General features: G+C 51.4%; 1 protein-coding gene across 1 annotated transcript in view; it reads left to right on the top strand.

The window, feature by feature from the left end:
* Positions 1-9,760: 9,760 nt before the first annotated feature.
* The window catches only part of PC (pyruvate carboxylase), a 106,884-nt gene continuing 100,907 nt past the window's right edge, over positions 9,761-15,737 (top strand). The window contains exons 1-2 of the mRNA XM_082844881.1: positions 9,761-9,792; positions 14,575-14,613. The gene's annotated coding sequence lies outside the window, so the exon portion shown is untranslated. The remainder of the gene's footprint in view (positions 9,793-14,574; positions 14,614-15,737) is intronic.

Below are 15,737 nucleotides of genomic sequence, written 5' to 3'. Positions count from 1 at the left end.
AACAGATGGCTCAACAGCAAAACAGAGACAGGCTTTTAAGAAATAGGACAGCTCCAACCTAGAACTGTCAAATTCACAGAGACAGAAGGGAGCATGGTGGTTGCCAGGGCCTGGGGGGAATGGCAAGTTGCTTAATGGCTATAGAGTTTCAGTTTTGCAAGGTGAGAAACTTCTGGAGGTTGGTTGTACAACAATGTGAACGTATATAACGCTACTGAATTGTACATGTAAAAATGGCTAAGATGGTACATTTTATGTTTCTGTATTTTTTTTTGCTACAATTGGAAATTTAAAAAAAGAAAGAAAGAAAAAAGAAACAGGATAGTTCTAGGCTGGAAGTTAGGAGACTTGGGTTTTTTCCAGGCCTAGCTCTGCCCCTAATTTTCCAGCACAGAATAGGGTTAAGCGCTCAGGCTCTGAGGACCAGCTGCTCCTGGGTAAACCTCGGTTCCATCCCCCGCAGCTACGTGACGCTGGGTGCCTTCTCCCTTGGTTTCCTTGTCTAAAACAGAGACAGATAACTCACATGTTGTCGTGAGGACTAAATGTGACGATGCTATGCCCAGCAAAGGGCTTGGCATGCAGCAAGCGCTCAGTAAAAGTGAGTTGGTGGCATTCAGTATTTGAGGCAAATCCTTTTTCCTCTTGGTCAGTCTTCTCATCTGTAAAATGGGTTGTTGTGAACATCAAATGAAATCATGAATGTGGACACCTCTAAAGACAAGACTACCAGCAGCAGCTCTTTCTCCCAAGTCAGGGGAAAGAGAAAGGTACTTGGGCTGGGCCAGCCGATCCTCAGATTCCTAGAATTTGAGAGTTTAAAGGGAGCTCCCACATCTGAGAAACAAAAACACACTCCCTTTTGTTTTAATCACTATTTTTTGAGCTTTTATTTTTTACTGGTTCTGGAGCTAATTCCTTCCTATATTTCGTTTAAACCTCATGACAGTCCTATGAGGTGTACATCATTATCTTCATGTTATAGATCCCCATTCTGTAGATGGGGCAAACGGAAGCTCAGAGAGATTAAGCATGCCCAGTAAGTGGCAGAGCTGGGACTCCCGCCCTGGTCAGACTGGCTTTAGAGCCCGTGTTTCAACCACTCCGCTCTCCTGTCCTGGTGTTGGTGGCAGAGGTGGGACTGGAAGCTGGGCGTCCTGCTTCCTCTGTGTCTGGGGTGCCGCATGAGGTGCCCTGTCTGGGGTCAGGGAAGTGCTGGCTGCAACTCTTGGCTCACTCCAGACTCCTCTGCGCCTGGTCTTGCTTTTTTTCCTCTCTCAGAATTTCTTAGGCCTTCCTTGGGTTCAGGATCTCTTAATATCTGTCAGGCTCACCTCCCAGCCAGAGGAGCCAAGGCAGGGCCAGTGTGAAGAGGAGAATGGAGAAAAGGGACCCTGACCCTCTGTCCCAGCCTGTCCCAGAGGTGGATTATGACCATTATTCCAACCCTGACCACACGTTTAATGCCTGACCCATGTGCCAACCCTGACCTTGGTTAAAAAGCAACAAAACCATTACACAGTCTTCAACGCCTTCACTCCAGCACAGTTAGCTCAAATCCTCACTCTCATCCAAGTCTGAGCTGGGAAGGGCTTGCTGATGACTCACGGGCCTCTGAGATGTGTCAGGGTGAATCACTCGTTCTTGTGTCACGCCTGTTGCTGCCGTATACCCTCTTGCCAAGCGTGTAATCTTACAACAATTCCCCAGATCCGTAAATCTGTGGAGGACCAGGAGAAAATATGTGTTCTTTTCCTTCCTTCCCCACTGCCTCCCTGCCTTTGTCACCGGGGTGGTGGTGAGGGTTCTTACCTTTCCAGACCCTGCTGGGTGACAGCTCCCCTGGAAGCCTGCCCAACCCCTCAGCCTGGGTTAGGGAGGCAGTCCCCTGTCCAGCCCACCCAATACACACAGTAGCAGCAGTCACCCCAGGATGCCTTTCCCTGCCACACTGGTGTCCCTTGATGGCTAGGACAACATCTCTTTCATCGCTGTCCCCAGGACATGACATAGTAAATGCTTGGGCTTAAATATTGGAGACTATTACGTGTCTATTGCTGTGTAACAGAATACCCCAAAACTTAGTGGCTTAAGGCAGCACTCATGTATAACCTCACAGTTTCTGTGGGTCTGGGATCCAGGCACAGCTTAACGGGGGCCTCTGGCTCAGGGTCCCTTGCAGGCTTCAATCAGAAGGCTGTTAGTCACCTCCAGGTCTGACTGGGGGTGGATCTGCTTCCAAGGTTGTTGGCAGGACCTGCTTCCTCGCAGGTTGTTGCCGTGAGGGTCTCAGTTTCTTGTTGATTGTTGGCTGTTCCCAAGGGCAACTCACATCATGGGGGCTGGCTTCAGTTGGAGCCGGCAAGAGAGTGTGAGAGATGGCAGGCGGGCAGAAGCCAGAGTCTTTGGGGAACTTAACCTCAGAAGTGACCTCCCATCACTTTTGCCATCACTGTTCCTCCAAGGCGAGTCACCAAGTCCAGTCGGCACCCAAGGGAAGGGACCCACAAGGGCGTGAACACCAGGAGGCAGGATCTTGGCGGGTCATCGCGGAGGCAGCTTACCCGTGAGACCTGGGTCCCAAGTCCATCAGACTGCCCGAGCTGAAAGCCTTGCACGTTTATGGGACACCTACGTGCTTTGAGTGAGCAGCTTAACCTCACGTGCCTACAGTTACTCAGCTATAAAATGGGGATAATATTTTATTTCATCAAATCTAAGATGACGTCGATAGAAAGATAGCATTATTTTATACACCAGTAAGAAAGAAAATCCACTGCCCATTCATTGGAAGATGCAGCCCCATTTCAGAGCTTGAAGTGTGGGGGGGAAATGTATGTCTTAAAATTAATGAAACACACAGTGTTTATTTCCTAAGGTGATCTGAGACTTAAATGACTGGTACTATTTAAGGTTGTTGTGAGGCTTAGATGTACGGAAGGCTGCAAACTGGGGCAGGCTGCCCAGATGTTCCATTTATTTATTTATTCATTCATTCATTTATTTATATATGGCTGCACTGGGTCTCCGTTGCTGCGTGCAGGCTTTCTCTAGTTGTGGCGAGCGGGGTCTACTCTTTGTTGCAGTGCACGGGTTTCTCACTGCGGTGGCTGCTTAGTAGCTGTGGCGCACGGGCTTAGCTGCTCCGCGGCATGTGGGATCTTCCCGGACCAGGGCTTGAACCTCTGTGCCCTACACTGGCAGGCGGGTTCTTAACCACTGCTCCACCAGGGAAGTCCCAGATGTTACTTTTTATTAGTGAGCCAATGAAATTAATCCACACCTACACACTGTGGGCAAGATCTTGTTTTGATGATGTCTAGGCTAGAAGTGAGGCCAAGGGGAGCAGGATAGAATCTCCACCCCCAGAAAAGGAGGGATTCTCATGTACATCAAGCAAAGGAGGTGTAGATCTCATGAGATCTCATGTACAAAGGAGGTGTAGATCTCATGAGATCTCATGTACATGAGATCTCATGTACATGAGATGTACATCTCATGTACATCTCATGTACATCAAGCAAAGGAGGGATTCTCATGTACATCAAGCAAGTACACCAGAAAAGGAGGGATTCTCATGTACATCAAGCATGATGTACATGTATTCTCATGTACATCATGTACTGTACCTTAAAACAGACACCAAGTGCTGAGGGTGCACGGAAGAGAACAGGAGACCCCCATCTGTCTTGGAGGTGCTTAGCCTCTGGGCAGGCTCCCTGGAGGAGGTGGTGTTGGAGCCCAGCATTGAGGGCAGGGAGGACTGTTGCAGTAGAGATAGAGGTAGGATCCTGTGGGTGACCAAAGCCTGGGAACACAAAGGGTTGCCCTTGGGTGGGAGAAAAATCTGGAAAGGTAGACTGAAGCCTGCTCTTCCTTCCAGAGCCTGGAAGAGGAATCTGAGCTTGGGAGACAAGGGGGATGGGGTGTGCCCTCCACTCCAGGAGCCTTACCTCTTTGATTGCATTTCACCCTCACACTCTCTGGAGCTTAGCCCCATTTTTCAGATGAAATAACAGAAGCTCAGAAGGATGAAGCAACTTGCCCAAGGAGACACAGTCAGTAGTGGGCCTTGAATGCAGCCCCACAGAGTCAGGCCAGCAAACAGAGTCCTCAGCAAATGAGTGTTCCACCCCCAGACTCCACTTCTCACCCCGGTCTTCATGCACCCTACACGATGATCAGACAGAACCATTAGCTTAAGGTTAATGCCACTAGAGTTTTCCTTGAAAATATGATATGCCCACCATCAATGAGGCAAGGGGCTCATGTGTGTGTGTTTCAACTAATAATTTATCTCTTTGCCTGAGCAGCTCTTATAATACAGTACATTTTGGGGGAAATAGTTCTTTTTTTTTTTTTTTTTGCTGTACACGGGCCTCTCACTGTTGCAACCTCTCCCGTTGCGGAGCACAGGCTCCGGACGCACAGGCTCAGCGGCCATGGCTCACGGGCCCAGCCGCTCCGCAGCATGCGGGATCCTCCTGGACCGGGGCATGAACCCGTGTCCCCTGCATCGGCAGGCGGACTCTCAACCACTGCGCCACCAGGGAAGCCCAGAACTAGTTCTTTTACTTCAGAACAATGATCCATTGTTTTGGTTTTCATTTCCCAAAGGAAGCTAGAATGCCAGGCTGTCAGGTTCAGCAAGAGATTTTGGTCAACTTATCATTTGGAGAAATCAAACAAAGGGAACAATAAATAGTAATAATGCTATGGATTGTAAGAGCTCCCACGTTCTGAGCACTCAGGCTGTGCCAGGCGTTGTGCTTAGGGCTTCCTGTATTCAGTCCTGATAGCACTCTGAAGATTGTTCAGAGTTTAGTGTCGGGGGAAGATTGTTCTCAGTTTAGACAAAGCGTGTATCAGTAATTGCAGGGTCCCAGAACTGGCAACGCAGATGCTCTTGCATTTTTTTCAAATATGCAGGACCTGATGACTATCAGCGGTGGGTCTGCCCCTTCTCCTGTCTGAGCCTATTACCTCATCGGTAAAATGGGCCTGAGCGGGTCTAGCCAGGGTGCCCCAAGGTTTCCTTTGTTAAAAAAACACCAGTCACTGGGCCCCATCAAAACCCCTTGCATATACAGGTCTGGGCAGGGCCCTGAAAAGCTGTCTGCACAATCGCATCCCAGGAGATCTGTCTCTTGCGGGAAATCTTGGAAACAATTGCTCAAGGCCCTTCCACCTCTGAGGACTGTGATCTTAGGACTCAAATTTCAAACCAAAGCTCTTCCTTTGAAATCTGAATTCTAAACATTCTTGTCTTCTCTTTCACAACAAGGTGGCCAGTGGAGCAGAAAGAGCACAGCCTGGGGGGGTCAGTGGACTGGAGGTCCAGTTCCAGCTCTGCCCCTGACTAGCTGTGTGATCCAGAGAGGAAGTCATTTCCTTTCTCTGAGTCTCAGTGTCCACACCTGCAAAATGGGTACAGCATACCTGCCCAGGGATGTTGGGAGGTCCAGAGGAGCTATAGCTCAGAGCTGGGAGGAGGATCTTACCCTCCTCTGCCTCAACCTGTGGGCAGAGGCCTTGATATGGACCTGGGGAAGTGCTGAGACTGTGATCTGCTAGACCAATGCCCACCTTGGCAGGTGGAAGGTCTGACCGACTTGTAGAGATGCCATAATGGGATGGGCTTGTGTATGGAGGAGTCACCCCAAAAGCCTGGGTGGAGTGGCCTGGACCCCTCGAGGATGTGGGGGGAGGGAAACACATCAAAAAGAGCAGAAGAGCTACTCCTGAACTATCCCCACCCCATAACATACTGTGAGGGTCCCCTGCTGCTTAGACACAACCCCAGCCTGCGGAGAAGGGCTGTTGTGGCCATTCTTCAGTCAGTGAGTGGGTGCGTTCATCACAGCCTAGTGCCCTGCCCCGTGTTTCCATCAATAAGGGTTTATCCTGAGGTCTCACCAGCAGTTAGGCTATCTGCAGCTCAGCTCGAACTGCCAGAATTTTGTTAATTAAAAAAAAAAGTGATTTTTCTTGTGTCATCTCAGGACAGGGGTTCTGGGAAATCTAGGTTGTCCTTGTGAGATCCTCAGGGCAAACCTGGCCTTCCAAATTGTAAACACAAGAGTGGTGGGCTGTTTCTGGGTTTATAGTGACTGCTACAGTATGAGGGTTCATGGTTTTGTCTGTGAGTCCCCATCCACTCAGATGCTTCTGCTTACCCAAGCCTTCTCAGCGCCAACTGCTCTTGGCCTTCCCCACAGCTCCCTCTCAGGCTGCACTTCCTGAGCTTACTAGCAATCTGTCCTCACTGACCCTCTCCATGCCTTGACCCCATGATGCCCTCCCCCAGCTTTGCTTGGGCCATGTATGGGATCCACTTTTACCAATATATTTACCTGATTAACTCTTGATTTATGCATGTATATATGTATGTATGTATCTATCTATCGACTTTCCCTCCTCCAGGAAGCCCTCCAAGTCCCCTCTCATGGGGAAAGGGACCCCTCCCTGGACTCCCATAGCACTCTGGCCATTATCTCTAGCACAGCACCACACTGTTTCGAAGTGGAGTGCTTTGAGGTCTGTGTACCCTCACTGGTCTGGGAGCAGCTTGGGGATGGGGAAAATACCTCATTTTCACTGTATCTCTATTGGGTGCTGCTGAGGGGGCTGCAGAGTGAAGGGATCACATTTGTCCCCACCACCCCATTTTCCTTCCTGGCCCAGATGACACCTCCCTCCTCCGCATTTACTCCTTCCTATCGCATCGATCGTGCCTGCTTCTCCTTAACTTTCCCCTTCCCCTTAAATGTGGTACCCTGCAGACTCCTCTCCCTGTCGGACTCGGCTCAGCTTCTGGGGCAGTCCCATCCACTCCATAGCTTCGACCACTAAGTGTGGGCTGATGACTCCCATTCCTTCATTTGCCAACTATATATTAAGCATCTACCATGTGCCAAACTCAACTTTTGTAGAGGTGATGTTCAAGTGTGGGGAAGGGACAGGAGTACAGAAGATAAACAGACAAAAACCAAGAACTTTCCAAAAAGTGACAGTTACTAAGAAGCAATAAGGCAGACATACTCCCAGCCTAACAGGAGCCCTGAGCTGCTCTGCAGCTGCCCCTGGCCCACTCCCTCCCGACAGAGCCCTGCTGCCCAGCCTATGCCTCTCCTGGCTGGCCCTCCACAGGCTGGTCTCAGCCTGTCTGTCCTGCCTCCCCTTCCCTTGCATCTCCCAGAAACTCAGCCACGTTCCCCAACCTTCCCGGGCCTCAAGAGTCAATTTCACAAGTTGGGGCCTGTTTAAAAAATAAATTAATTAAATAGAAAGATTCCTGGGCCCCACCCCATGAATCAGGATCCACAGGGGCCTGAGGTCCGGGAATCCATTTTGTTTTTAAAGAGTCCCAGGGGATTCCTCTTATCAGGGAAGTCTGGGTAATAACTTCTCTAGGAATCTCAGTGGGTCTCAACGCTGACCCACATTAGAACAATTTGGAGAGCTTCTAAAACTAGCAATGCAATGCAATGCAGGGGATTCCATTTGCCAGAGACAGACTTAAGTGGTATTCTGCTGATGATTCTAAGACCTCTGAGTTGGTGGTTCATATGTATAAGAACCATGGGGGAGGAGTGGGGCTCAAGAATCTGTGTTTCCAATCAGTACCTTGTCCCAAGGAGATCCTGTCACTAGTATTACAGAAGCCCACGCTGAGCAATGCCTTTTCTAGCCACACTGGACTCCTCATCTCAGCTTTTTCTTGGGCAGTTTTCTCTGTCTGGGGTGGAATACCCCTCCCAGCTTTGTCCTCCTGGAGGACTCAGCCTGGAGGTAGGACAGAGCCTGGATGGAGAGATGTCTTGTTTCCTAGCCAAACTTCAACTAATTTATGTGGCTGAGCTAATTGTCCAAAATCCATACTACTTTTGTTCACAGCAGTCCATCTTTTAGCTCTCAATTAGTTTCTTTGTTCAGACCTCCACCTGGTGGTGTTGACATGGGATTCACCTGAACCTGCGTGGAGCCACCTGCCCTCTGCTCCAGACTCAGGATTTCATAGGGACCAGCCAGGACTCAGCTGATGTTCCCCGAAAACTGGATTCACCTCTTGGTGGGTGTTGAGCCAAAAGATACAACCAAGCCAGAGATCAGGAGAAGGAAGGATTTATTACTTGCAGCAAGTAAGGAGAACACCGGGGATTTTTTCCAAAGCAGTGTCTCCCCAAACAGCAAAATTGGGGAAGTTTTAAGCTAAAGGTATATGCATGTTCATGAAGGGGCTTGAGTGGAGGAGAACACAGCATAGAATTGGGGCAAAGGTTGACAGTTAGGTTCCAGTGGACCTGGTGGTTGAGAACCTTGGTGGGGGAAGGTGTTAAGTTCTGCAAAATAGCTCAAGAAAGTGCTTCAGGCCAATCTTTATCATTGAAACAGAACTGGAAGTTTACAACTGATTTATTATCTTTGCTATTGTTACTTCTCTTGCCTGATAACAGTTCCCTTACGATCATTATTACTGAGACCTGTTCAGGGCAAGAACTGTGGTCAGGTGAGCTCTATGATGTGATGGTAGAGGCTGTTTTTTTTCACGTGCGTCTCCGGCATAGCACCAGGCCCATAGTAGGTGCTCAAGGGATGCTTGTTAATTGAATGAATACCTGAATCTGGAAAACGGGAATTTTAATCCTTGTTCTGGTACTAAAATAGCTGTGTTGGACTGACCCAGGTTGGAGTTCAGCCAGATATGTGGAAGGAAGGACAAAGAAATTTGTCCAAAGGACAAACAAAATGGACACAACACAGAGAAGAGAATGCAGTTGTAATATCTCTCCATACTCAATCATCAAATTTTAGTTAAAAAGATGTTCTCATAGTCCTTGGTTCTCCCAACTGTCTAGAAGCAGGTTATTTTTCTCCATGCCTTGATTATCATCTGATGTACCTTATATTTTATTTTATCGTCTTTCTTCTCTCACTGGGAGGCAGAAATTTTGGTTTATTTTGGTCACTCCTGCATCTCCTGGTTGGCACAGAGCCCAATTTTTGAAGCTTTCCGTTCAACCAAGCCTTCTAAACCCTCTAGGTCCTGAGTGGCCTCTATTTACAGATTAGGAAACTGAGGCTCAGAGAGGTGAGGTTGCTTGTCCAGGGTCACACGGAGACTCCTGCCCGTCACCATCACCCCCACAGCTGCTAAAAGACAATCACGTAAACCCGTCTGGCACAAGCGCCATTTCCTTCTTCCTGCCCTTTGCAAACCCTTTTTCCTCCGACCTCTTCTCCACCCATTAGCGTGCACCTGAGTCTACCCGGATCCCTGAGCCCGAGCGTTATCTGTTGTGCTTGGGGTTTTGAGAGACACGTGCTACCCGGGTGAATGAATCGCACGTCCCCACCCCCGCCAACAGCCAATCACAGCCTGTCAGAGCCTGGCCACTTCCGCCTATTGCGTGCCGCGTCTGGGGCCTTGCGGCCCACGTGGGGCTCTGGAGACCAGGGAGTAGGTGGTGGTGAGCCAGGGGCGGGCTCCTCCAGCCTCGTCACCAATCCAGGGGCCTGCCGGGGACGAGAGGGGCGGGGCTGATGTGGCGCGCCAAGGCTTAAACGTGACGGGCAGGCGGGCGTAGGGAGGAGTCCCGGGCAGGGGAACGGTGAGTGACAGAGGAGGCTGTCCAGTAACAGGAGGGGTTGGGCTGTCTGAGCCAATAGGAAGTCCGTAAGGCGGGACTGGGACCGCAGCAAGTTCGGTTGCGCGGAGACCGCAGCTGTTCCCTGTCAGTGGAGGCAGCGGCGGTAGAGGCGGTGGCGGCAACTTGCGGCAGCACCGAGGAGGTGAGTGCCGGCGGCGCTGTGCATTTTCCTCTTCCCTCAGCGGGTCGGAGCGGGTGGGCGTGCGCCGGCGCTGCCGCGGGGGACGCTTATGTAAGGGTCGCGCGCGCCAAGGCGGCGCCAGCTCCACGAGTGACGGCTGGAGGAGACGGCAGCGGGCGGTGCGCGACGTGCCGCGCCGCGCGCCGCCCTTCCCCTCCCCTCCCCTCCCCTCCCCCTCCCCTCCCCTCCCCTCCCCCTCCCGCGAGGGACTGTTTGCGCGAGCCCGCCCCCCACCCCCGCCCTGGGGACCCGTCGCCCCAGTTCTCCGGGCCAGCCGCCCCGCGAGCATCCTTCCCGCGTTGGCGCAGCCCGGCCTCGTCCACTCGGCTCCCCGGGGGCCGCCGGCGGCCTTATTCCTGCTCTCGGGCCCATTTTGCAGATGGAGAACCTGAGGGCACGGAGCCCTCAAATGCCTCGCGCGAGGTCCCTGAGGGCTCGAACCCAAGTCTGTCAGAATCCGGAGCCCAAGTGTCCCCCACCATACTGGAAGTTGCTCAGCTCTGAAGAAAGCCATGGCGTGTAAGGCGAGGGTTTTCCGTGTTACGAGTGCCTGCACTCTGCTTCCCATAGGATCCACCTGGTAACCCTGGGGGGCATTCTTGTAATTCCACTTAGTTTCAGAAGAGGAAGCTTCGGGCGCCCAGAAGCAGTGATTAGGAGGAGGTGGGGCTGAGCTCAGCGCGTTATTTCTACAGCTTTTAGCAGTTTACAAAGTGCAGTGAGTAGCAGCTGGCCCTCCGGGAAATGCCCTCCTGGGCACGCAGTCTGAAGCCCTGGCTTTGAGGACCTGCCATACACGTTCCTTCCAGCACATCTTGCTTTGTGTACTTGGAGTGAGTTGTTTCACCTCTGGATATCCTTTTCCTCATTTCACAAGTGCCGGGGCTAGGTCAGGTCCCTAGGTCCCTGGGAGCTTTGAAATTCTTAAAAATCTGATTAAAATTCATTTTGTGATAAAGAGGAGGCCAGGGATCCCCGTTCTGTAGCTGAGAAAACTGAGGCTCAGAGAGGTGCCGCTATTTGCCAGATCATAACCAGGGCCTCCCCAGTCTTTACCAAGAAGTCTTTGCCTTCCCGTTGCTCCCTTACCCACTGCTACCAGCAGCCTTGGCCTCCCCACCCCCCCACCCTTCCCCTGCCTGTGATGCACATACTGGAGTGGATGTGCTCAGCATTTCGATGCCCTTGCAGCTACAGCTTTTTGCTTGCCTGCTCTTCATCTAAACCCTTGAACTCTTCATCACATTCTTTGCACACCTGTCATGTTCAGAGCCCTAGACTGGGTGCTGCGCGAAGACGTGGGAGACGAGGTGCCCCAGAACTGCCAACAAACTGGTTGGGGGAGAGAAAAAGAAACAGAGCGTAAGCAGAAAGTCGGCATGCCGCAGATGTTTGTAGAGAGCTGGTGTGGGCGAGGTATGGCCAGAGGAGGACGTGGAAGAGGAAGTTCCGTAGAGGCTGGCAAATCAGGGCAAAACTCACACCAAGGCCAGGGACAGGAGAACTGGACTGGCTGGGGCTGGATGGGCATGGATTAGGGAAGGCTTGGTGGAGGAGGTGAGTTGGGAGCCTCCTTTTTTTCTTTTTCTATAAATTTATTTATTTTATTTTTGGCTGCGTTGGGTCTTCGTTGCTGCGTGTGGGCTTCCTCTAGTTGCGGTGAGCGTGGGCGACTCTTCGTTGCGGTGCGCGGGCTTCTCATGGCGGTGGCTTCTCTTGTTGTGGTGCACAGGCTCTAGGTGCACAGGCCTCAGTAGTTGTGGCTCACGGGCTCTGTAGCGCAGGCTCAATAGTTGTGCCACACAGACTTAGCTGCTCCGTGGCATGTGGGATCTTCCCGGACCAGGGCTCAAACCTGTGTGCCCTACATTAGCAGGCGGATTCTTAACCATTGCGCCACCAGGGAAGCCTGAGTTGTGAGCCTCTTGATTCCACGGCGGCCAGCAGTGAAGAAGCAGTGATTGGATTTGAGCAGCCAAGGTTTTATGATGAAGTACAGGTGAGTTTTAAGTAACTGGACCCTGGCAGAGGAAGGCTGAGGAAGGTGGAAGGAGAACGTGGAGATAACACTTGCCAGTTGAGTGTGAGAAGTTTGGTTGGTCATCTCGCAGAGGCCTCTGCAGGAGGCGTTATAAGGTGAGGGCACTTGCTAAGGTGCGGGTGAGTCAGAAGTGAGATTGGGTCCAGAGGCGCCGGGTTGCTTGGTTGGGCTCTGAGGGCCCAGCAGCAGCGGGCCTGAGCTACAGTCTGTTCTGTTTGTGTTCTAGTAAGCAACCTATGAGCACGTGTCCTTGTGAGAAGTTTCTTAGTGGCTGCTCTGCCCTGCAGAAAAGGGCTTTGTTCACTATAGCTGCACAGTATCTATTGGTTGAATTGAATTAGGCTGCCATTCAGAATTTCTGCAGTTTACCCCAAAGTCCCCTCTGCTCCTTATCTCTTTATCTTTCTCTACTGAAGCCTGTCCCAGCTTGACTGACTCTCTCCGTGCCAGTTCTCACCTCCAAGATCATCCCTCAGAGGGGTTTGCGTTGATGTTGTAACCCCGGTGGATCCCTCCTGCCTTTGAGGTGCTAGTATAGGCGGCTTATCTTTTTTTTTTTTTTTTTTAAATCCTCTGCCTTGTTTTCCCTTTGTCTCACTTCCAGCGCCCTGGGTGCTGTGCTAGGTCCCTGTCCTGACACTGTTTGCAGAGGCGTGGGGCACTGGGGCACAGCAGGACTGCAGATCCAGGTCTCATTCCAAGTCACAGCACATTCAGGGGCTGCAGGGATGATTGTCTTATGTCAGAGGATCTGGGCGGAAGGCCTGGGCAGGCCCCAGACTGTCCAGATCTCTCCCTGGTACTTTCCCGCGTGAGCTGGAGACCTCAGGCCGGTAAACATTCCCGGTGAGGACTAGTGTGGGCCTTCTCTCTGGCTCCCTCCCAGTAGCATCTTACTGTCTTCTGAACAGGGCCCTCCTCCCCCCATCCAGAAGGTGTGCCTGTTTGGGGGCAAGTTTCTCTTCCAGACACATCGTTCACAGAAGTGGGGCATTTGCCTGCTCTCTCTGAAGCCTCACCTGGGCCCGCCTGACCATCTCTTCCCTTCCCTCTGTGTCTTAGCTGCCTCTTGTCTCAGCTGTGGATACTTTGCCAAACTGTCAAAGGAGTAGGGCCTGACGGTGGAAGCTGGGACAGTGACGAAGAGGAAACCGTTTCCTCTTCCTTACTGAATGAAAAGATAGGCTCCCACCTGTTGGGCTTTTTCTTCTCTTTGACCCCACAGGTACCCTCTTCTGCCTCAGCCTCATCTGAGACTACTGGCTGTTGCCCCGAAACTCACTTCTTTGTGTCCTTCTTCTGATCTTGTTCCTGACGATCTTGACTCTGCAGGACTTTTCCTCTTCTCTTGTCCTGTCGAAATTACTCTTCAGGCTTTCCTGCAATAAGCCTTGCTGAATCTATTGAGCTGGACGTGGGTTCTCTCTTTTAATAATAATGATGATAAATAATGATTGATTGTTATTAATAATAAAAGTCATCCTTTGTTGAGCTCATACTGTGTGGTGGCAGGGACCTTGCTAAGCCCCTTTTATGTATTATTTGATTATCACAACAACCCTACAACAAAAGTACAGTTAGCTCCTTGTTTACAGATGAGGAACTGTGAGTGAAATAACTCCCTCAGAGTCACACAGCTAGGAAAGGGCACGGCTAGGGTCCTCCCCAAGCTGTCAGGCTCAGAGTACACGCTTGGGTCCCTCTCATGTACTATCCTGTTCTTACCTCTACTAGCTAGCCCCCAACAATGGTGCCCTATGCAGGGTATGTGCTCAAGACGTATTTTATTGAATTGAATGCCCCAAACATTCATGTTCAGCCTTGACATAATCTACCAAGGCAACTCGTTTTCTTGGAACATGGACTTAGTTCATTTGATGGTTTGCTGGCCTGTGTCTCCATTTTGCTCTTTACTGACCAGTGGCTAAAGCTAACGGACAGGTGTGGCCTTTCAAAAACAAGCAGTCTGTAAACTCTAGAAAGTGGTCACGCACCACCAGCTGGGCTCCCATGGGTCCAAACACAGGTGTGCTCTTTGTGTGTGGGGTGGTGGTCTCTGCAGGAAGGGATCTGAGGACATAGCCGGCGAAATAGGAAACACATCAGCTTCTTCATTTGTGTCCAGTTGCAGAGTGAGACAGGAACCAGGCTCAGAGAATCCGGAGGTGAGTTAGCTCCTGAAGGATTGGAGGTGGCTCGAAAATTGGCCTGAGGTTGGATGGGAATAGGCAGGAAGACCAGGCACTTCAGATCAAACAAGAAAAGTTTCTAGAACTTGTTCTTGTGTAGTGGGTGCCGGAAAAAGGTTTTACTTAAATGCTTCTTATTAGGCACGTCGGCCAACGTCTGAGCGCGTCCTCTATACTAGGCACAGTGCCAGTGCTTTGAGTGTGTACCTCCTCGGGAGCCCTCCTCCCTGGGTGGTGGTGTTACTCCCATTCCACAGATGAGGAAACAAGCTTTGAGTGGTTCTGGGAGTGGGTGGCAAAGCAGCAAGAATAGAGCCCAGGTAGTTGGACGACAGAGCTGGGTTGCTCTCAGCCCCGTGCTGTCCTGGTGGCTCCCCAGATACCCTTGAGATCAGGGGAAGGCAAAGCAGCAGTTCTTCTCTGGGTTTTAAGTCTGTGTTCCTGCTATGCCTGGCTTCTCTGGGGAGTGCTGGGAGAGAAACGAGGGTAACACTTTCTTTTTCTTTTATTTAGATAACCCCTGCCTCCTGAGAGCTGACAATACACTTGAAGGTAAGTCCTGTGCCTGGATCCAGGTCAGTGGGATGCCTGTGGGAGCAGCAGCTGTAGATGTTAGCAGTCCTCGCACATCAGTGATCAAGCTCAATAAATAAAAAAGGCCAAGCTCTGAGTTTTGGAAAATATATGCGGTCTTTGTCTGTTCCAGACTCTCTTGGTTTTCTTAGGAAAGTGATGTCTGGCTCCCTGCTGGCCCCAGTTGGCTGCTGGCCAGCCTCAGCAGGAGGCCCTGCTTCTGGAAGGGTGTGGGATGCCTGGTGGTGGGGGAGAGTGGCGAGGCTCCTCAGGACCACAGGAAGGAAGCATCTGTAGGGCTGGGCAGCCTCTGAGAAGAGCCCTTGAGTCCATGTGGAGAGCAGGCAGCTGGGCACAGGAGGTGGCTCTGTCAGCTGGCTGTAAAAGCACTTGACACGTGTGTCCAGACAACGATGAGGGGGTGAAGGTGGACTTGCCCCTCCTTCCCCCCACATAGTGCTCTGTGTGGCAGCACGGCCCTGTATAACCTCCTGCTCTTAAGGTTTCCCCTCACACAGGAAACTCCACCGATTGCATTGATCCCGGTGCATCTCCGCAGCCTAAATTCCAAGGCCCTTGGGTCCAGGGTCCACCTGGTAGTCTGTGAGAGGGCCCTAACCGGGCACGGTCCTGGCTCTGTGTAGCATCCGGCCTGCAGTTCAGACACTGATATGCTCTTCCCTTCGTCCAGAGGCAGGCCAGCCGCTACCCCCTGGTTCACAGTCAGGTGCCCTGGGAACTTAGTGGCTCAGGGGCAGCTTTGCCCAGAGCTCAGGTTCAGTGCTCAGTGTGGAGATTCCTTTGTCCGGGAACTTTTTTCATATGATCCTTCAGAACCCATAAGCTGTTCTTCGTCCTGAGATTTTTCCACAGTCCTCACGTGTCCTAGGTCTTGGGCCAGGAGTGGCCGTTTTCCACTCTGAGATGGAGTTTGCTTGGAAAAGTGGGCGGAGTGTAAAGGCAGGTGGTATGAGTGGAAATGCCTCCGGACCTGTGACGGACTCCACCCTCCACAAACTTCCCACTGTTCTGCTTGCTGTCGGTCTCCCCTCTTAGCTGATAGAGTTGAATGTTGTTGCTCTTTCTGGCATCCCTGTGAGGAG

This window comes from Leucopleurus acutus, assembly GCF_964270905.1.
Source record: "Leucopleurus acutus genome assembly, chromosome: 8".
In the NCBI taxonomy this organism is placed as follows: Eukaryota; Metazoa; Chordata; class Mammalia; order Artiodactyla; family Delphinidae; genus Leucopleurus; species Leucopleurus acutus.
This window is presented reverse-complemented; position numbering and strand designations above follow the sequence as displayed.